Source organism: Ctenocephalides felis, unplaced genomic scaffold, assembly GCF_003426905.1.
Source record: "Ctenocephalides felis isolate EL2017-DRISC unplaced genomic scaffold, ASM342690v1 CF-g0.4_SCAFFOLD_01886, whole genome shotgun sequence".
Taxonomy (NCBI): domain Eukaryota; kingdom Metazoa; phylum Arthropoda; class Insecta; order Siphonaptera; family Pulicidae; genus Ctenocephalides; species Ctenocephalides felis.
In genome coordinates this window covers 183,809,806-183,832,768 of record NW_020538040.1, presented here as the reverse complement: position 1 = coordinate 183,832,768, position 22,963 = coordinate 183,809,806, and the positions used below count along the sequence as shown (strand labels likewise).

The 22,963-nt window shown below is 30.3% G+C and overlaps 1 pseudogene; it reads left to right on the top strand.

The window, feature by feature from the left end:
- The first annotated feature begins 569 nt into the window (after positions 1-569).
- LOC113378521 lies at positions 570-21,947 on the top strand (annotated as a pseudogene).
- Positions 21,948-22,963: the final 1,016 nt, after the last annotated feature.

The window sequence follows — 22,963 nt, the reverse complement described above, 5'->3', positions numbered from 1 at the left end:
AAATCGGTTGATCCGTGTTCCCGAAATCGTCGACGAACATTTGTATCCGTGCTCACACATACACGCACACACACACACACACATACATCCATTTTTTCTAAGGTATGCCAAAATGTTCAGAAGGTTTCGAAACGTAAAGATATATACAAATTTTCATTTTCGATTTTTTTGCGATTACTATAACTTGCCCTACGGGGAGTTAATAAAATGACAAAAACTTTGTAAAAAACAAAGCATGGACAGACATATATCTTTGAAAATTTTACAAAAATAAAACGACAAAAACTTTGTTAAAAATCAAAATATATATATAAAAATAAATATATAAAAATGTTCATTTTCGATTTTTTCGCTATTACTATAATTAACCCTACGGGAAGTTAATATTCTTTACGAACGAAATTTCAAATAGCTCGCCGGTTAGTGTTTTCCCCCGCGACCTACCCCAATCGTTCGGCTCGGCCGCGGTCCTTTGCCGTGACGCGGCAACACTGTAGTCCTCTCCGCCCTCTCCGTCCTCGTGCCCCCGCCGCCGTCGGTCGCGGCGGAACCGTAGCGCGTCTGCGCCGCTAATGTCAGCGCTTACAAGCGATCATTTGTTTTTTCCCGAACCAGTCAGTCTTTTAAAGTATTGAATGCCGATCGGTCGCGCTATTGTTGCACACCGTTTATTATTTCGCGACAATTGTGCAATAGATCGATTCATAGTTGCCGGTTTTTCCAAAATTTCCGTCATGTCTACGAATTTGGTTTATAGCGAGAGCACGTCCCGTCTGACAGGAATCGACCATTTGCGCAGCGCGCAACTGAACAAGGTTAGTTTTGATACACTATTGGTACACTTTCTTACTACTTACATTATATTAATTAAATCACTTACTTTCGTTCAACTGTCTTAACTCATGTATAAAACATACGATTCATTACATCTGCTTACACGTTTTTTAAAATAAGTAAACTAACTAGCTGTAAGTGGAATTCTGTCTTAAGGCAATTAAGGCATAGTGCCTTAAGGCAAATTGCTGGAACTTCCCGTACCAAAAATTATTATTTATTTAAAAACGATTAACATTTTTGAAAAAAATTTACCTCAAAAAAATAAGATTTTTGACAAACAATTAGACAAAAAATTACTTTTTTTTGAAAAAAAAAATTTTTTTAATTTTTTTTTTTGAAAAAAAATGTTTTCTTTATTTTGACATATTTTGAAAGATCTAAACTTATTTTCAAAGCAATCGTACCGCTTTAACTGCATAGAGACGAAATATCAAACCGCGTAAGCGCCGCGTCGACGTCTAACGCGTAAACATTGGTACGGAACCCATAGGAATGTAAACCAAAATTATACATATTGTTAAAATCTCTATAAAATATCTGATAATTTGATGTGCATATGTCTAATGATCATTTTTGACCGCCAAATGGCTTTTTTTTTACTTTTTTCATTAGATCTCCGAAATCGCTAGACCTGCCTTTATGAAAATTTGATCGGTTCTTCACCTTGTCAATACAAGTAAAATGTTTTTTGAATTATTAAAATCGGACGCTCCGTTCTCTTAAAAACTGAGTTACCGTTTTCGGCACTTTTTGCCCCGTATCTTCGAAACGGCTAGACTTGACTTCGCCAAAAACTAATCAGCACGTCTCCTTATCAATACGAATCGAATGTTTTTTGAATTATTCAAATCGGTTGATCGGTGTTCCCAAAATCGTCGACGAAAATTTGTATCCGCACATACATACACACACGCACATACATACATACATACACACACACACATACATCCATTTTTTCTAAGGTATGCCAAAATATTCAGAAACCTTTGAAACGTCGAGAAATGCAAAAATTTTCATTTTCGATTTTTTTGCGATTACTATAACTTGCCCTACGGGAAGTTAAAAACTAAAATTCACATACGAATATCACAAGTATACTGTTATAAAATATTTTCTTTCCATTTCCACAATATGATGGTTTAACAAACGTATACGCTGCTAGCTTCCTATTTAATTTATTCATTATGCCTTTTCGATATATAATTTCATTTTCTGATCTAATCATCTCTATTTTTTATCAAAAAATATTTTTTAAGTTTCCGTAGGGTTAGTTATAGTAATCGTAAAAAAATCGAAAATGAAATTTTTTGCATATCTTTACGAATTGATGAAAATTGTATGGATACAATATTTGGTCGACGTTTTTTGAGCACCGCTATACGATTTGAATTAGTCAAAAAGCATTCGATTCCTATTGAAACATAGATGTGCTGATTAATTTTTACCAAAGTTGATTTACCCGTTTCGTAGATACGGAACAAAGAGTGCAATGGCATGGAAATTAAGTTTTTGAGAGAACCAAGTTTCGGAGACCAAGATAAAAGGTTAGAAAATGCTATTTGGCGGTCAAAAATCAGATATTTTGGAATTAAAATTAACCAATATAAATAGGTATTAAGAATTTTCAAGAAATTTCAGTTTTCAAAATTTTCAAAAAAAAAAATTACTGGGCCAATATTATAAAGGAGTATCAGAATTTATAAAAAGCGCATCCAGTTCATAACTAAGAAATCATTACTGTATTGATAAATTTATTTATTTGTATACAATTAATTTGCTGACTGCATAAAATACTCATAGCTTTTTATTGAAATTAATTATTTGTTCTACTTTTAATATTGGCACATATAACATATGAAGATGCCGCAATTCAAGCCGAAAACATGAACCAGCAATTACTCTAACATAACTAAAATCATTAACTAAGGAAAATCATAGATTTAAATATAAATATGTATATATAATGGATTTCATTATTTATATAATATACATTACATTATCGTTGAGCTACAAAACTTTTATGATTTTTTGTAGTTTAGCGCTCATAGGTTGAGATTAAATTACCAGCTTTCATGAGTTAAAAAAAAACACTAAATTATGAATCGTAAAGATATGCAAAAATTTTCATTTTCGATTTTTAACGATTACTAAAACTTACCCCACGGGAAGCTAAAAATTACGAACATGTTTGGAAAATTTCACCAAATTAAATAATTCCAATAGTTACTGACATTACCATATAATGGACTACAGCAACGAGGTAATACTTATAAATGACCCATTAATTAATATATTAATTAACTTCTCATAGGGTAAGTTAAAGTAATCGCAAAAGAAACGAAAACGATTTTTTTTATATATCTTTACGTTTCAGAGATTTCTAAACATTTTGGCATACCTTAGAAAAAATGGATGTATGTGTGTGTGTGTGTTCGGATACAAATTCCACGCTTTCGGGAACACGGTTCAACTGATTTGAATGATTAAAAAAACATTCGATTCCTATTGATAACAAGACGTGCTGATTAGTTTTTGGCAAAGGCAGGTCTAGCCGTTCCGAAGATACGGGGCAAAAAGTGCCGAAAACGGTAACTCAGTTTTTAAGAGAACGGAGCGTCCGATTTTAATAATTCAAAAAACATTTTACTTGTATTAACAAGATGAAGAACTGATCAAATTTTCATGAGGGCAGGTCTAGCGGTTTCGGAGATCTAACGAAAAAATAAAAAAGAAATGCCATTTGGCGGTAAAAAATGATCATTAGACATATGCACATCAAATTATCAGATATTTTTTAGAGATTTTAACAATAAGTATAAATTTTGTTTACATTCCTATGGGTTCCGTACCAATGTTTATACGTTAGACGGCGATGGGGCGCTTACGCGCTTTATATTTTGTTTCTATGCAGTTAACGCAGTACGATTGCTTTGAAGAAAAGTTCAGATCTTCCAAAATATGTCAAAATAAAGAAAACATTTTTTTTCAAAGAAAAAAAATTAAAAAAATGTATGTTTTTTTTAAAAAATTTTTTTTTAAAAAAAAGTAATTTTTTGTCCAACTTATAGTTTATCAAAAAACTAATTTTTTCGAAGTAATTTTTTTTCAAAAGTTATTCGTTTTTAAAAAAATAATAATTTTTGATACGGAAAGTTCGAGCAATTTGCCTTAAGGCACGATGCCATGCGCCCCACTAGTTTTTAAAAAGTTTAATTTTTAGTACGTTCCAGCAATTTACCTTAAGCCACGATGTCTCACACCACTAGTTTATCATTGATTAAGTCGATCATTGACACTTACACATGCTGGGAAGTTAATGCAATAATAAACCTTAATGCATAATGCCACTTGCACCTAGTTTCATAGATTCATATCAATAATCGAGTGCTATAGGCTATAGTTGTCTATCATATCCGGCAGCCCCCGACGGGTCGACAGTTCGCATTTTGCATATTCAAGTGCGATTTGCGATTATTCCGATCGTTGTACTTTTTTATAATTGAATTTGCCCATAGAGTCGGACAGCGCGGACGTCACGGCACATTTTCATTATTATTATTATTTATTCCTGACATTGAAAATTTTCACTTATCCATATTCATAACGTAAGCTGTTGTTTACGCGTAAAAATTTCATATTCAACATAATTGTAAATGATGCATTCATATAAAAGTAACATTTGCAGATAGTGGACAAAAATAGATTCTCTTATATATCTTGAATAATCTTTCATCGTTTTTTTGTTATCTAACAGATTGCGAGGGAACAAATATGATCCCAATCATACAGTTTAATTTTTCTCGTCTATTAAATAAGAAATGGAAAATAAAAGAGCTGTGCAAAATTATCCATAGATACATAATTGGCCTCCTATGTATTGTAAATGAATAACATAAGTATTTCTAACAAGTACATGTCAATGTTAGTAATTATTGCATATGATGCAATAGAGGTTTTAAAATTAATTTTCCGGTCATGTATATACTAAAAATAGCACTGTATTAGTAATGTATATATTCAACTAGGTGTAAGTGGCATTTTGGCTTAAAGCAGGTTGCACATACTTCCCGATATGTGTAATAGAAATAACCGACCTAATAGAAATTGAGATTTAGAAATTTTTCAAATTGTGATGATAAACATTTTTCAAGTTAATGTAAAAATTAACTAGTGGTGTATGGCATCGTGCCTTAAGGCAAATTGCTGGAACTTCCTGCAGCGTAACGAAATGTTCGAGGAATATTAAATATTTTCAAATAGATTATTATAAATATTGTAACATTGTCTAATATTAATATAAACTGAATTACAAAGTTAAAATTATTTATTTAAAGTATATAAGTGACTAGACCTTTAGCCAGAATTAAAAATAAAATCTGAATTATTTTTGATACACAAAAAAAATTGAAAAAAATTAAAAATAAAGCAATTGTTTGGTACAACAAGCAGAAAGTTTTATGAATCATTCAAATCGGATACTCCGTTCTCTCAAAAACTCAATTTCTATTTTCCGCACTCTTTGCTTCGTATCTCCGTAACGTGTGGATCTGTCTTTGCCAAAAACTAATCAGCACATCTTCTTATAAATAGGAATCGCATGTTTTTTGAACCATTCAAATCGGTTGGTCCGTGCGCTCGAAAACGTGGACGAAAAATTGCGGACATACAAAACACACATACATCCTTTCTTTCTAAGGTATTCCAAAATGTTCAGAAACCTCTGAAACGTGAAGATATGCAAAAATTTGCATTTTCGATTTTCGGCCCATTGCTACTTACTTTACGGGAAGTTAATCAGTGCGATTTTCAATCCATTTATAGCAAACAAATTTATATATGCAATTGAATTATGTAATTTAGCAATAAATACGCACATAAATATTTCTGTATCCCTTCAATATTTTAGAATATTTGTTTTTTAGACCATGTACTCTCACTATTTGAATTTTCATAAAAATTAAAAAAAAAATACGAAGAAACAAAGTATCAAAACTAATCAGCGCCATTCACAACTGATATCTTTCGAACAGTTTTCGAATTTACCAAATCAGTCCAAGATTTTTGGCGTAAAGGTACACGAAAAATGTTGCTTTTTCTTATAACTCTAAAGAAACGTCTGGGCCGATTGTCTCGCAAAACGAGGCTTTCAAGTTTTTGAAATCGCTTCAGTCCAATTTTGACTTGCATACACACCACATTTTTTCAATTTTAGAGTCAAACGATTCAGAATGAATTGAAACATCGAGAAACATTTACAAAATTAGGAAACAGGATTTACTGGCGAAAGCTTGCTTCTCTTTAAGGAAGTATTGGTTAATAACTCCTTCTATGATTTTACTTTTAATTTAAATTGAAAATTTGTTAAATGAAAAACAAATTGGAAAATGAAAAGCTCTTAAAGTTTAAATATTTCGATTACGATTTTTGCTTGAAGTCCTAAAAATGTTCGTATGCTAATTTTAGTATGTTCATACAAATACATGAAAAAGCGTTTATCATGGTTGGAAACAAGATATTAATGCATTAATGTTTTTTATTTATCATACAAGCTACGATAAAATAAAAACCATTGTATGAAAAACTGATAACGAAATATTATATTGCAAGATGTCATTTCATAATAAAATTTCTTCAAAAGTTTTATTTTAAAGATACTACATATATCGTATGAAGATCCATATCATATATATATATATATATATATATATATATATCGTATAAACTCAATAAAAATAAACATTGAATGAAAATTAATAAAAATCTATTTGAAAAATGTACCTATAGACTACTCCAGTGAAATAGAATGCACATCAAAATTTCAATTAGTTTTTAGAAAACTTGAACTTGATCTTAATAGAGAAGTAAATTATTTTTTCAGAGATGCCTATTTTAAGATGTCATTGCATTATAGGTATTTCAATATTTTCTTTATTAAATTTTTATCAATATTAACTTCCCGTAGTAATCGCAAAACAAAAAATCGAAAATGAAATTTTTTAGATATCTTCACATTTCAGAGGTTTCTGAACATTTTGGCATACCTTAGAAAAAATGGATGTATGTGTATGTATGAAAAATGAATTTTAGTCAACGATTTCGGTAACACGGGTCAACCCATTTGAATAATTTCAAATTTTTAAAAAAATGCCATTTGGTATCAAAAATGATCACTAAACATATGCGCATCAAATTATCAGATATTTTGTATTGTAATAAGTATGAATTTTGTTTACATTTCTGTGTTCCATACTAGACTGCGACGCAGCGATTCTGCGCTTCGATATTTCTTCTCTAAAATAGCCACGCAGCACGATTGCTTTTAAAAAAAGTTCAAAAATTTAAAAAAAAAATCTAAATGTAAAAACAATTCATTTTTTTTCAAAAATTACTAAAATTTCAAAAATTTCATTTTTTTAAGTTTTCAAAAAATTTCAAGGCTTTTTTAATAAAAATAATTTTTGGTACCGGAAGTTCCAGCAATTTGCCTTGAGCCATGCACCACTAGTTTATTTTTTATTATTCGAAGGTAATACTCAGTTTTATACAACCCGAAGAAGTCGTAGTAGAAAATAATCTTCCAAAACTCACAAATTGAATGATTTCGTTTTCTTTCCTAGTAACTCTTGGTAAAATATAAAAACTAAAACCTTCTAACGACATTATCAAAATTCGACCTGTCAATCATTCTAAGTGCTAAGTATTTAATTTTTTTCTAAATCGTTTCATAATCGTTTACAATTTCATTTTTAATTATGCGCAAGATTTCTATTGCGATCACGATGTAATAGTTTTGTAAGCGTTCCGTTTAATTGTTGCTCTTGATTTCAGTATCTATTTATATTTCTATTTAAATAAAACTTTCTAAATAAATTTAACGACCAATTATGAACGCTAATGTACGAAATTTGCAAATATAGTCATTTTGCAGAAAACAAGAACCGACCGACTGACGAAATTTTAGCAATTAATTGTTTGAATTGATCCAGAAATTTGCATTTGTAATTGATAGATATTTGTGCTTTAACAATCACTAAAAACTTTTAACAATCCATAAAAACAAAGGATTTATATTATTCAAAAACAAATGGGTTTTCTCAAAAACCAGTAACAGTGCAAAGTAAAAATAAGTTAAATAAAAATATTTTGTAACGGTTTAAAATAATTCCATTGAATAATAATATTCCATTACCGACGTAAAGTACAAAGTTTAATGTTAAAACCTTTATTTTTCATAACAAGAAATACATTATGTATTTATATAATGATTCCATTTATTAGGCAGACAAGTTTTTATATTCTGTCTAGAATTCAAGTAGAACTAATTTGAATCATTAAGTATCAAAATATGAATTTGTTATTACTAATTATCGAAAAGAAAAAATCAAGAATTTATTTTTAGTTTAAAAAATTATAAAGCATTCTTGAAATTATCAGACACAAAGCAGCAATTCAAGAAAATAACGTAATATATAAGAAGAGATTTGTGGATCTTAATAAAATTGACACATAATAATTTTGAAATTTTTTATTTCTTTAGACAAGGAACTTTTTCGTATTCTAGTGTTTCAAGCTTTGGACTTCGGATTAGAGATTTCTGGTTCGGACCTTCTGATGTCAAGCAGTACCAACATCGGTTTTTACTTGAAAATATAGATAGCATTCAATAAAAATTCATCATTGTTACAGAAATTGTAATCATAAATTCATCACGTAGAGACAGGAAAACCGTTTGGGTTGCAATGTACAAAAAAGCAAGTTGTAGAATTCAGTTGTTCTATGTAAACAAACTAGAGAGAGAAATCTATGTATTAACAAACGAAAACTAAAAATATAAATACGAGAAATGAATAATATATATTATATTATGCGACAGCGTACTATAGTCAGTTAAAATGCAATTGTCATGTTCAAGGTTGAAATTATTACGGCGTGCGAAACGACATTGAAATTCTTTGACGGTCGCATCCTATTTAACTAGTAGTGTATGGCATTGTGCCTTTGATTTACCGATTTTTAATGATTTTTTAACAAAAATCATAACCAAACGAATTCTATGAGTCGTGCTCACTTCTTAAACGACGTGGCTGCTGAAGATGGCAACCCAAACGGTTATCCTATCCTCTAAGAATTTACTGATTTTAAGAAATCACTAAGAATGTTTTATTGATGTAGCAATGCCGGGGTAAGGGCTAATTTCACTTGGAAACATTGCTAACTGTATTTTATACGTCACCACTGCTTGACACCAGGCTGTCCAAGGCGAGTATCAAATCTGGATCTTTTTATTGATATACCATACTGTCAACTATTATATAGTAATAAAAAACAGTATAGTAATCGCAATAAAATCAAAATTGATTTTTTTTATATATTTTTACGTTTTAAAGGTTTCTGAACATTTTGCTATGCCTTAGAAAAAATGGATGTATGCGTGTATGTGTGTGTGTATGTATGTATGTGTGTGATCACTGATCAACCGATTTGATTATTTCAAAAAAAAAACATTCGATTCCTATCGATAAGGTTACGTGCTGACTAGTTTTTGGCAAAGACCGGTCTAGCCGTTCCGAAGATACAGGGCAAAAAGTGCCAAATCTGGTAATTCAATTTTTATTCAGCGTCCGATTTGAATGATTCAAAAAACATTTCATTTGTATTGACGACATGAAGAACTGATTAAATTTTTAAGAAGGCAGGTCTAGCGGTTTCGGAAATACAATGAGAAAATTAAAAAAAATGTCATTTGGCCGACATAAATGATTAAGTACAATTTTGTTTCCCATTTCTATGGGTTCCGTACCAATGTTTATACGTAAGGCTGTGACCCGGCGCTCACGCGCTTTACTATTTCGTTTCTATCGCGATTTCTTTAACAAAAAGTTCAAAATTTCCAACATATTTCAAAATATAAAAAAATTAAAACTTTTCAAAAAAGTAATTTTTTTCAAAAATTTTAGAAATCTAATGATCTATTTTTTTTCCAAGTTCTAAAGTCTTTTTTAAATTTTTAATTTTTAGTACGGAAAGTTCCAGCAATTAATTTGAATAACCCTTTTTCTAAATTGATAAGTTATAAGAAATAACAATACCAGTGTTTTAACACATTCACTGCTAACATTGTGTTGCTAATACTTTGCTGAACTTATTTGTTAGTTCATTATTAAATTTAAACCATTTCTGGACATGTTAGCTAAAAATAAAAAAAATACCAATACAAGAAATAGCATTATTTTTGTTCGTAATAATTACTATCCTAATTTCAATTTAAACTTTTTATTTTAATAAAAACACTAAAGTGCAAGGAAAACGAACGCAACTTTTGCGTTCGATGCCTGGCTGTTGACAAACGTCTCACGCAACATATGCGTGCGCAGCAGTGAATGTGTTAAGCAACGTAACTAGAGTCCAACTTATGGCATTATATATTAGAGTAATAAAATAAATTTTATTACCATCTAAAACCCATATTTTCTTCTTTTGACATGAAAAATGAAACGTACTTGTGCAATATACAATTTTCTATCATTATCTATTATAATATATTATTTACTTCGTGCCAGATATGTACAAGGTACAATGATGCATGTGAATAATTAACATGCGTTTTAAAGGTAACTCAATGACATCGATAGGTCGACCAATAATATAATTAACGATATCGGTTAAAATACACTTAACAATGCAAATTATAAAGAAGTTTCACTGTGGTAATTAATATTGTATAGGTCCATTTTGTAGTCGATGATAGATGTATTGATTAACGTATAAATAGAGTGTAAGTGAATAATTGAATTGCTGTAGATGGCATCCACCTTAATGCACTAATATTTTATTAAGGAAAAAGAACTGGGAAAATAATTTCTCCAGTAGAATATTGTATTACTCTCATATACTTTAACAAAAATACTACTAAGTTTATCCGAATCAAAACTCCTAAGAATCTGGATTTTCAAATCAATTGCTCGGATTGTGATTCAATGTATATTGGTGAAACTGTCCAAAATCTAATAAAACGCTTTCAACAATACGAGAACAATTCTAAACGGCTGATAAAATCTAAAACTATGCTCATTGATCGCTATATAATGACCAGTCTCAGATTTAAATAATTTTTCCCAGCGTAAAGTACCATCACCATTAGAAAGGACAGCCACTGCCTTTGCTTTCTAACCATTACCTTTCTAATCATACCATTAGGTTGCCCTTGGGAGAAAACAACTTTGACCCGAAGCATACATTTATAATTTATTAATAATACAACCACAAAAATAGTATATATTTGAAACTAATTTGTTTCTTAATACGGTTTCAATATGATCTTTTCGTCAAGGTCTTGATATATAATTCAATACGTTAGACTTTGGTCACGTGATTTTGAAAAAAATTGTTACTTGGCTAAAAACCTCTTTACGCGTATTATGAGATATTTGTAACTTTGCAATCACAGGGCACGGTTCCAAATCCGTGATTCGGACAACCTGGTATCAAGCAGCAGTGATAAAATATCATAAGATCAATATACACATCTAACAATGAGTAAAAATAGCCTCTCCATGCATTACTGCGACGTGTTTAAAAAATATATCACGAACAATAAATGGGTTGGCATTCAAAGTAGATAGGACAACCATAGGATTGTCTTCTAATATAAAGTGCATCAAAATAGATAGGACAATTATGGAGTTACCTTCTAAAAGAATAGACTTTGGGGACAATAGCCTATGGATGAAAAATGAATAGGACAACCATTAGGTAGTCTTCTCATATAAAGTACAACAAAATAGATAGGACAATTACGAAGTTGCCTTCTAAAAATCTTGGGGACTTTGGGGATAGTAGCTTATAGATACAAAATGGATAGAACAACTATTGGGTAGTCTTCTAGTATAACGAACATCAAAATAGATTAGACAATTACGAAGTTGCCTTCTAAAAAATCTTGGGGACTTTGGGAACAGTAGCATATAGATACAAAATGAATAGGGTAACCATAGAGTTGTCTTCTGATATAAAGTACATCAAAATATATAGGACAATTAAGGAGTTGCCTTCTAAAGAATCGACTTTGAGAATAAGTATCATCATAAGAAGCCTATAAACACCCAAAATAGTTTTTACGTTAAAAAAAATAAATGCATATCATGACGTTATTATTTTTAGTTTATAAGTTTATTTTATCGAACATAGGTTTTTAAAAAATATACATGCAATATAAAAACAAAAGTATCATCTTAGTACTTCATACAGTGACTATACTATTTTTTACTGATAATGCTACTAAAATTAATAATTTTGAAAATTCTCATTGTGCATACGACAATCTATTTATCATTTGACTAGTACGATGTCGTTCGTCATGAAATCATTCGAATAGTTCAATCTATTCAATGCAAATTCACAGAGCATTGACAATGACGCAATGAACTTGAACTTGCCAAAACGTACTCAAAATATCTCGCCGTTCATGAACAGATGCCATAGATTCAAAACACAACTAAATATTATTGAGAAAATGAATTATCACAATTATATTTTTCAGTATTCTTATAAATTATACAAATGCGGAAATGCGCAAATTATATACTCGTATAAGCGGTTGAATAAAAAGATTCATCAAAGTTGAAAACTTCGCTGCTAGCTTAAGCGATTCTAATCAGAATTTGTACCAAAGCATATGAACGTTCATTGGTGGCTATTGATTACAGTTGCCGCCCACACTTAAATCAAAAATTATTTCATGCAATGGTCAATTTACGTATGTAAGCATATATGATCGTTTTTGTCAATTTTTTTTAACCAAATCCGCAAAATAAAATTAAATGTCATATTAGCAAAGAAATGTTTACAAATGTAATGAGTAAGATTACAAAAATATTTATCGAGCGCGGCAGAAAATTGATACTTTATATATATATATATATATATATATATATATATATATATATATAAATGTAATATGATCTAAAGCGATCGATTGCAACAGATATAATTTTATTATCGTTACTTTTATAATGTCATTAAATCAAGCAATCGGCTTGATGCAATAACAAACACTATTGCGAACGACTCGAAGATTTCAAATCGTAAATGAGTTCGCAAAAAACATTGTTGAATTTTGACACAACCGGTGATGATTCATCGCACGAAACAACATCTAGCTGTTTCATAATATTTTCACTAATGAAGCCATTAGTAACAAAAATTCGATAATACATAGGCCGTATAACATTATTTTGTGAATGGAAATAAATTAATCCTGTGGTTTCCGAACTGTGGGGCGCGACTCCTCAGGGAAGCTCGAGGTTGTTTCAAAATATTCCCAAAAACAAAACTAGCGGTACATGTAATCGTGCCTTGAGGCAAATTGCTGGAACTTCCCGTACGGTAACGAAAAGAAAAATATTTATGAAAATAAAATGAATGAAAAAATATTATATAAATGAGACATTTTAAATATTTTTAGCTTGAATTAAAATTGAAATCCGAATAATTTTAGATATTTAAAAAAAAATTTTGGCAATCAAAAAAAAATTATAAAATTTTTTTTTCTTGCCTTCCTCTAGAACTAATCATCTCTCTACACTGTCAACACAAACAAAATGTGGTTTTACTTACAATTAGATGATCCGTTGTCTTAATAACTGCTACTCTTTTCACTTTTTGCTCTGTATCTCCGAAACGACTGAAACGGGCCTTACAAAAAAACTAAAAAAACTAATAAGCTCGTCTGCCCGTCAATGCAAACTGAATCATTCTAATCGGATGCCCGGGGTTCTCGCAACATACACACACACATCCATTTTTTCCAAAGTATGCCAAAATGTTCAGAAACCTCTGAAACGCAGGGATATGGAAAAATGTTCATTTTCGATTTTTGGACAATAACTATAACTCACCTTACGGAAAGTAAATAAACCAAAAATGTCGAAGTGATATAAAAATGAATAAATAAATAATTATTTTTATGTATAAATATACAGGCTGTACGAAAAGGTTGGAAACCATTGTACCAATCGATTTGATTCCGTAAAGAGGCCTAGATAATCACAGTCAATTTTTTTTTATATATTTTTGGTCAATAGAATACAATACCTATTATACATTTTATCATAATATAAAATCAATCACGAAAGAATTTCTTTATATATAGCAATGATTGCTGTTATTGTAATAATGTTTATATCTGTATTTTTTACTAACTGTTTCATAATAATTTCGGTCGTTTTCTCTAATTGAAGTAATAAAAATTTGATAGGACGTAATGATAATACATTTATATACATATTCATAATGACATCATCATTCATTCCCTAAAGAGGCTTTATTCCTAAATAATCACAGTGAATTTGAACATTTTTTGGTAATAGTACATATAGTCCAGTCACTAATGCCATAAAACAGGCAAACTTAGGAAATCCTCAAAAACAACTCCAACTTTGTTTTATTTTTCTACAATCTGTTTTTTATTATTATTTGAAATCAGAAATATTTCAGAAGTGGTTGATATTTTCTTATTGTTTAATCACTGTGTATGCTATTTATATAATGAAATCAGTTTTTAGTGGTTTTCTTTAAAAAAGACTGCATGTATAAATTTTCGTATTAAGAACTAGAACTAGAATTACAAGTACAATTCAAACTTTAATTATTTTTTATTATTAAATCACTTTCCGTCTCTAACATTTTAGTATGGTCATTACGAACAGGAACTCTATTGCCTAGGTTTCATCAAAATCCCCAAAAACAATTTTAACTATCAATTACAAAGAAACGACTCGACCGATCTTTGCCAAAAACTCCCAAAGTCCCCGAAAACAAATTACATAAATAGTTTTGTAATTGTCAAAATCGCTTCAGAATTTGTTACGAAAACGTGGACTAAAATTTTTGCACTTTTCGACTAATTCTAAAGAAACGGCCCGACTGATCGTTTTGTAAAACTTACTTCATGGGGTGGTTTTTAAATTTTTGAAATTAAAATAATTACTACTGCTTGATATCAAGCTGGCCAAATGGATATCGAACGTGGAACTGGGTATCGAACGTGGAACTGGGTATCGAACGTGGAAATTTTTGAAATCAGTGCAACTTTTGTTTGGGAAAACATCAACATAAAGTAAAATATCACTGAATCGTCTCAAACGTCGAGAAAACAAATTTAGCAAGTCGGATTTTTTAGTCAAGACAAACTTCTCAAATATTATTTAGAACATTAAAAAGATTGTGATATAAAACAAAAATTAGATATAAAAACAGAAAGATTGGGATGTAAACTAAAAATAATGTAAATGGCCAAATTCTCTATTGAGGCCAATAGTAAAATAAAACAATGTACAGTGTATACATTTACATGGAAATGTTTCTTGCCTATACTTCTAGGTTTATTACATTTGCCAAATAATATTTTTTCGTACAATGATCATCCGGTGAAAGTAATGATGCAACAGTCGAACGAAATTTCTATAATCACTCATAGTACAGGTGTTGCAAAATTATTTGAAAGAGAGAGTAAAACTTTTTACTTTTAGCGTCATTTATTCCAAAAGTGCGAAATAATAAGGCATATAAATTTATAAGGTGAATCAATCGTCAATCAATCTTGCACATCTATAAATTGGTATATTTCTCTCCTATAAAATTTAAAAAAATAAATATAAGGATTTCGTAAGAAATTGAAAATTTTAGTGCGTAAAAGCTATGACCTGTTAGATAACATAAAACTAAAATTGATTAATTAATTATGGGATCTTTAGGCTATTTTTACTTAAAAATCTTAAGACAACAGATAAATTTGAAGTATTACGACCTACTCACATTACTTAAATATTATAACAAAACCATATGAATTTAACATGGCAAAAAAATTTTAAAGTCGAGGTATGCAATAAACTAAAACGTATTAATTAATCGATTATTGATAAATGTAATAATAAAAATTAATAGGAAGTTCGTTTTTAAGTTTAGAAGTTCACGAGTTGTTAGGATAAATAGAATTAAAGTTTAGATAAATATTTATAATTTGAGAGCTATTTTGAACATCTAGTTAAAATTGAAGAATACAATCCGAACGCCGTTAAGTAATGATATAAGTGTTTGATTTATATTGATAAGTAATCGGATTTTAGTAAATACACTTATAACATATTCCACAAAATTCTGAAGTTTGCAAAAACCTAAACTAATATTTTTTAAGTGTATGAAGAGCCGAGATAATAATAACTAATAATAAGATAAACAAATATACTCAATTAGATGACGATTTTGAGCATCTGGCACATAAAAATAATTTAAGCCTAAGAAGTGATTAATTTTGGTACTATTTAATTTTAATGAACTATTGAAAATATTTTTTTTCAAAACTGCAGCGATCTAACTAATAATTTTTTCAATAACTAACGCAGAATTAGAATTTAAAGTTTAGATAATCATGAATCATGAAATCAAATAAAATCGAAAAATATAATTAAAAATATATATTTAGTTGTTATAATTGATTTTGCCGTTATTATGTGACAAGAGCTGGTTTGTTGGTTTTGCAAGCACAAGTTCCACGTTCGATACCCGCTTTGGCCAGCTCGATATCAAGCAGTAGTGATTATTTTCTACTGTGAATTATAGATCTTAAATACGGCTTAAGTAAAAAATACCATCAGTGCCATCATTATTAGAAATCAAATTTAATAATAAAAAAGAGCGGTCAACCACTGGGTTGTCTTTTAGGAACACTGAGTTAAGTAATTACATCACAACACCTCGAACATTGTTTTGATTTTTGTTCAATTATTCAAAATTTTTCTAATCGATCGATTTTAATAAACAAATATTGTCTAAGAAAAAAACCCAAATCCGCACTTCCTACGTAGTCAGCATAAATAATTTTGCTGAAATGACATATTTTCCAATGGTTATTGGAATTCCTCTTGTGGAATGTGCTAAACGCAAAAATATCTACGTCATACTATGCGTTGAGGTATTTTTCTGACACAAACCATTAATTATTATTTTGTGCTGATGGTTTTACATTAAACTTTTACTTTAATTGCTGTAGAACGAAATACTATAATTCCACTGACGTAAAACTAATTTAAAGAAAACTCGTTATATTCTATTGTAATCACAAGTCTCGGGTTTAGAATAATATATGCTATATCAAGCAGTAGTGATATCAAAATAAAGGACATAAAATTATAGCACTTTTTGATTTTAGAAAAACATGTGAACACCTATGACAAGCTAAGACATATCTAGATAAATCAAGTAACACACACACATTTATATATATATATATATATATATATATATATATATATGTATATATATATATACAATATATTAGGGTAGTCCTTAATATGGATATTTTCGAATTTCTTTGCTCTCATGGGCTCAAATGCTTCCAAATTGTTTAAAAAAAAATCTCTGAAAGTTTTAGCTCTTAATGTTAACTTCCGCACTCCAATCAAAGTTTCTTAAATCTTCTTTCTAAGTAAATACTTATTTTATAGAATATATTACATTTTTGTTGTAATTTTTTTATTTATGATCAAAATAAGCAAATACAATGTTATTCTCAAAATGTTGATTCACTTGTCGCTAAGTTATAAAATTCTAAAAAACAAATGAGATTTTACCCATGTTATTTACATAAGAAACTTTGGTTGGAGTGCTGACTATCTTAAAGTTAATATTAAGAGCTGAAACTTTCATAGAATTTTTTTATCATTTTGAAAGCATTTGAGCCCCTGGGAGCAAAAAAATCGAAAATATCCATATTAAGGACTACCCTAATAACATTAATATATAATATATAATAGTCCCTAATATATAATAATATAAATTGGAAATAAAATTACATATAAATATAATTGAGCCTCAATTATTGAGGGAATCATTCAAGAATATGAAATCAATTACTCCCATAGAAAACTATGAAAACCTTCAACGATATTTTCTATTAAATTGCGCAAAGCCTTGACTACAAGTATGAACATGAATAAACGCTGCATTTTCCTTCAAAATACAAAAAAATAATATTATCTAAATTCTATATCTTTTCCATATTCATTTATACATTTGTAGTTAAGTAGATGCCATACGTCACCAATTCATGGTATTGACGCACGTCATATGACCAATCAATAAAAACCCATAAAACTCTTTCTATGACGACTCTCCGATGAATAAAAACTATTGTTACATATTTCAATATCCACGTCCAAATCCCAAATAATAAATCATAAATACCATTACTGCGTTCGAGCAGCTTATTTTTATTATTTGAATTAGGCCTATCCCGTGCTACTACATTTATTATATTCAATTTCTAAATCTATATTCCGGACGTGTCCGACGATTAAAACCGTGACTTATAAAAATACAATTCGCTCCAGGGGTTTTATATATTAATATTAACGTACAATATTTGTCCGATGGTAATTTATAATAATAAAAGTTTATTTATTGCGTTCTTGACCCGCGCGTGAGTGAATGTGCAATTCGAATTTGATGGGAATACATTACGGGGATTTTTTTTTTCAAATAAGAAGTCTATAAAATAATGAATATTTCTAATTTGGCCTAGAGGCCTAGAGCTAGTTATTGAAGTCAACCAAAAAAAATGACATGATTTTTATGACATCTACGTTTCAGGCCCTTTGATCATTTGTCATACCTTCAAAAACAAAAAAAAACTATATAAACAGAGTCGCTTTAGAGCTTTATATTACTAGCAACTCTTATAATTATTCAATTATCCTATATTATATTATTTTGTACAAAATTATCAAACATGCTCAGTTACTTTCTTCAAATAATTCAAATGTTATATATGATTTAAGGAAAATGTTATATATGATTTAAGGAAACACAGGATCAATGCATGGTTATCTCCGAAAAGCGCGGTTCATTATTCCAAACTTTAAGGAATTTCTATTATCAAAAAAATATCCTAGGCCTCTAATATTTTAGTATATTCATTAAAATCACGAACTTTACCGTCATACAAAGGTTAATTAAAATCTTCGAAAAAATTTTTAACAATCAGTTACAAAAACAACCTGGCCGATCTTTACCAATAACTAATCAGCACGATTTCCAACTGATATCTTTCAGTTTTCAAATTTTCAAAATCAATGCAGGATTTTTGCCGAAAACGTAAACAAATTATTTTCCTAATTATAAAAAAACAACTCTTCCGATCGTCAAAACTAATCAACATGAGCCCTAGACATCAAATGTCGGCTAAAGGTCAAATTTTGGCTCACACACACTTTTTTCAAATTTGGTAATAAATGATCCAGAAGGACTTGAAAAAACGTAAAATTAGCAAATAGGATTTTCTGGCTAAAACGAACATCTCAATCGGAAAGTTGATAAAGGGGAGCGCATCATTTTTTTTAGGATTTTTGATATATATATATATATATATATATATATATATATATATATAACACTGCCACTTTTTTTGACAATCTAAAACATAACTCACACCAGTAGTTCATTCAATTTATATTTGTCTGCAGAAAATTTTGGGTCTTTAAAATTTGAACAATATTTTTTCAAACAATATTGTCAACTTTTGTGATTTTTTTCTTAGGACACGGCATTCACAATCCCGGAACGCCAGCAACTCGGCATTCATGGCATGATAGCACCGGTGGTGCAGACGCAGGATCAACAAATTGCGGTCTGCAAAGCATTGATTGACCGATGTCCCACCGACTTGGATAAGGCTCTCTACTTACTCAATCTCCTGGACCAAAATCAGCGTTTGTTTTTCAAGATTTTAGCTGAAGACATTGAACGATACATGCCGTTAGTTTACACGCCGACGGTTGGTGCAACATGTATGAATTACGCGCTTGCTTATCGCAGGGGACGCGGCATGTACATCAGCATCCAGGATAAAGGATATATCATACAGATCTTGAGAAATTGGTATGATTGATATAATCATTACTCTTGTATATCTATTACTTTATAATATCCTTTATCTACCTATATTCTTTCTCCAGGCCTGAAACCGATGTGCGTGCAATTTGTGTAACAGACGGTGAACGTATCCTGGGACTTGGTGATTTAGGTGCTTATGGAATGGGAATACCAGTTGGAAAATTAGCCCTTTACACAGCACTTGGAGGTGTCAAACCTTACCAATGCTTGCCCATTACCTTAGGTAAAGCTATTACAATTAATTGAATTTATACCCCCAATGATATTAATTATACATGTGCGATTAAATCCTCGACTTCGTTTTTTTAGATGTCGGAACAAATACCGAAAAGTTGTTACAAGATCCTTTATATATTGGGCTTCGTCAGAAACGTGTTACTGGTGCTGAGTATGATGAATTTATTGAAGAATTTATGCAGGCTACTGTTCAGAGATTTGGTCGCAACTGTCTGATACAGGTTAGCAAGCAGCAAGTTTTTTCTTTATCATCTGCAACCTCCTATTTCCTTTTCGTTCCGAAATCATATCCATCCAAAATTTGAAACCAAAATGTCCAACCAAAAATATGCTAAATTTAATATAATTATTTGTTAATGCAGTTCGAAGATTTTGGCAATTCTAACGCTTTCCGCCTGCTGGAAAAGTATAAAAACAATTATTGCACATTCAATGATGACATTCAAGGCACAGCCAGTGTAGCTCTATCAGGACTTCTATCCTGTATGCGCATCATCACCAAAAATAACTGACCGACCACCGCATATTGTTCCAAGGAGCCGGAGAGGTAAAAATTTAGTAATATAAATACAATACAAACATTTAATTTAATGAATAATTCAACATTCCAGGCTGCATTAGGAATAGCAGATTTGTGCGTGATGACAATGACACGCGAGGGTCTATCTCTAGAGGAAGCCAGAGAGAGAATATTTTTGGTAGACTCCAAAGCCGTTGTACTCAATCGACCAGCTGGCGGTGTTAATAAATTGAAAGAAGTTTATGCCAAAAATTTTCCACCAACCGACAGTCTTGTGGAAGCTGTCAAAGTTGTAAAACCAACTGCTATAATTGGTTAGTATTTTTCCAGTTACATTTATTATCCGTATTAGAATTGTTTTAACTTTGGTGATTTCTAGGAGTGTCTGCAATTGGCGGCGCTTTTAATGCAGAAATTTTGCGACTGATGGGATGCAACAATGAACGGCCGATTATTTTTGCTCTTTCCAATCCAACACATAAGGCCGAATGTACGGCAGAAGACGCTTACACCCACACAGAGGTGATAATTAAAGACACAAAAGGATTATGTCTCATACTATTGTTAGAATTTCCAATGCAGTCTTAAAATGGTTTACTTTCAGGGTCGCTGCATATTTGCTTCTGGTTCACCATTCCCTCCATTCGAGTTGAATGGTCGCACTCACATGACCGGACAAGGTAATAACGCGTATATCTTCCCTGGAATTGGACTGGGTGTAGTCGCCTTTGGTATACATACGATAGATGATGAAATATTCCTTATTGCCGCTGAGGTAATTTCATCCCATCGTAATGCTCAAATCATCTTTTGAATTAAAACAAATATTATGGTGTTTTTTCACAACAGGCCTTGTCTGAATTGGTAACGGAAGAAGTTTAGAAACTGGTTCGGTATATCCACCTTTGACGAGAATTCGGGAGTGCTCTTTACGCATTGCTGTAGCCATAGCTGAACATGCATATAAAAAAGGTAGTTTCTACAAAGATCTTTCATTTTAATAAAGATTTAATTGATTAAATAATATCACAATTATTGCAGGAACCGCTACCGTTATTACCCGAGCCGAGGATAAGGAGATGTTCTTGAAAGAACAAATGTATAATCCCGAATATACACCATCAATCTTGCCTTCTTACGAATGGTCAGCGTAATAATACAAAACACAACTTACTAAAATTTTAATTACTACTTAATGGCAAAAATTACATACTAGATTCTAAAGGTTGTTGCTCCACTGTATATACATCTCATTCAGCTTAACTTTGATGATTTGACCAAGGTGTCTCATCGAAACCGCCTTACTCAGTATTCATTAATTACTTCACAACCATCTGCATGATGATATTTGTCAGGATTGCAAAGTATTCGACTGAAATTTATATCGAATGACAAAGTATTTAATACGAGGAATGATGTTCATAAAATATTTATAAATCGGTGTAGGTTATCTATTTATTTCCATCCATTTGCAACATATAGAATTTGTAAACCATTATTAATTAGATATTATATTCATTATTGTAAATAAACTAAGAAAAATATAATATTGACTTATTGTGATTTTATAAATGTTTTAAATTGTTTTTATTTTACTATTAACTAGCTGTACCTGCAATTTTTGGTCTCGTTTGACAAATTTAAATTTTTTTGCATTTTCATCTTAATTGCTTTTTTTTCAGGTGTTTGTATTAGCTATAGGAAAAAAAATTCATATGCACGATTTTCTTGGGCTAATTTCAATATTATAAATAGACACCCCAATTTTATTAACTTCCCGAAGGAGAAGTTTGTTTTCATTAAAGAATCCGATCCGTTAATTTTATGTTTTCTCGACGTTTCAAGCCATTCTGAATCGAATGAGACCAAATTTGGAAAAAAAATTATATAATTTTAAGGCATGAAAAATATATTTAAAATAAACATTCATTATAACTAACATAATTAAATTATCATGCAACAAATTGAACAAAAAATATGAATCCCTTTACTTACTAATGAATTATCTCTCCGTCGAAATGTAATCCATAAATCCAAATCACAATCCCACGAACATTGCTGTATTGTAATATTACTAATTACCTATAAATAAATAATAAGTACTAGCAGAATAAACATTTATACTATATACAGAATACACTATGTACAACAGAACAATTACTCACCTTTTTATATTAAGTCACTTATACAAATAAATTGTGTAATGGGTTCTGCCAAATCAAACTCCCACAAAAACTGTACTCACACGATTGGTTAATATTACAATCCCACATATTGTAATATTTAGCAATCAGTCCGTCCACCTACAAATAAATTATAAGAAATCAACTAACAAAAAAAAATTAATTATTAACTTTATACAAAAAATAATTACTCACTTTTTCATATTGAGGTAAATGTGATTTCGTCCTGCTTCATATT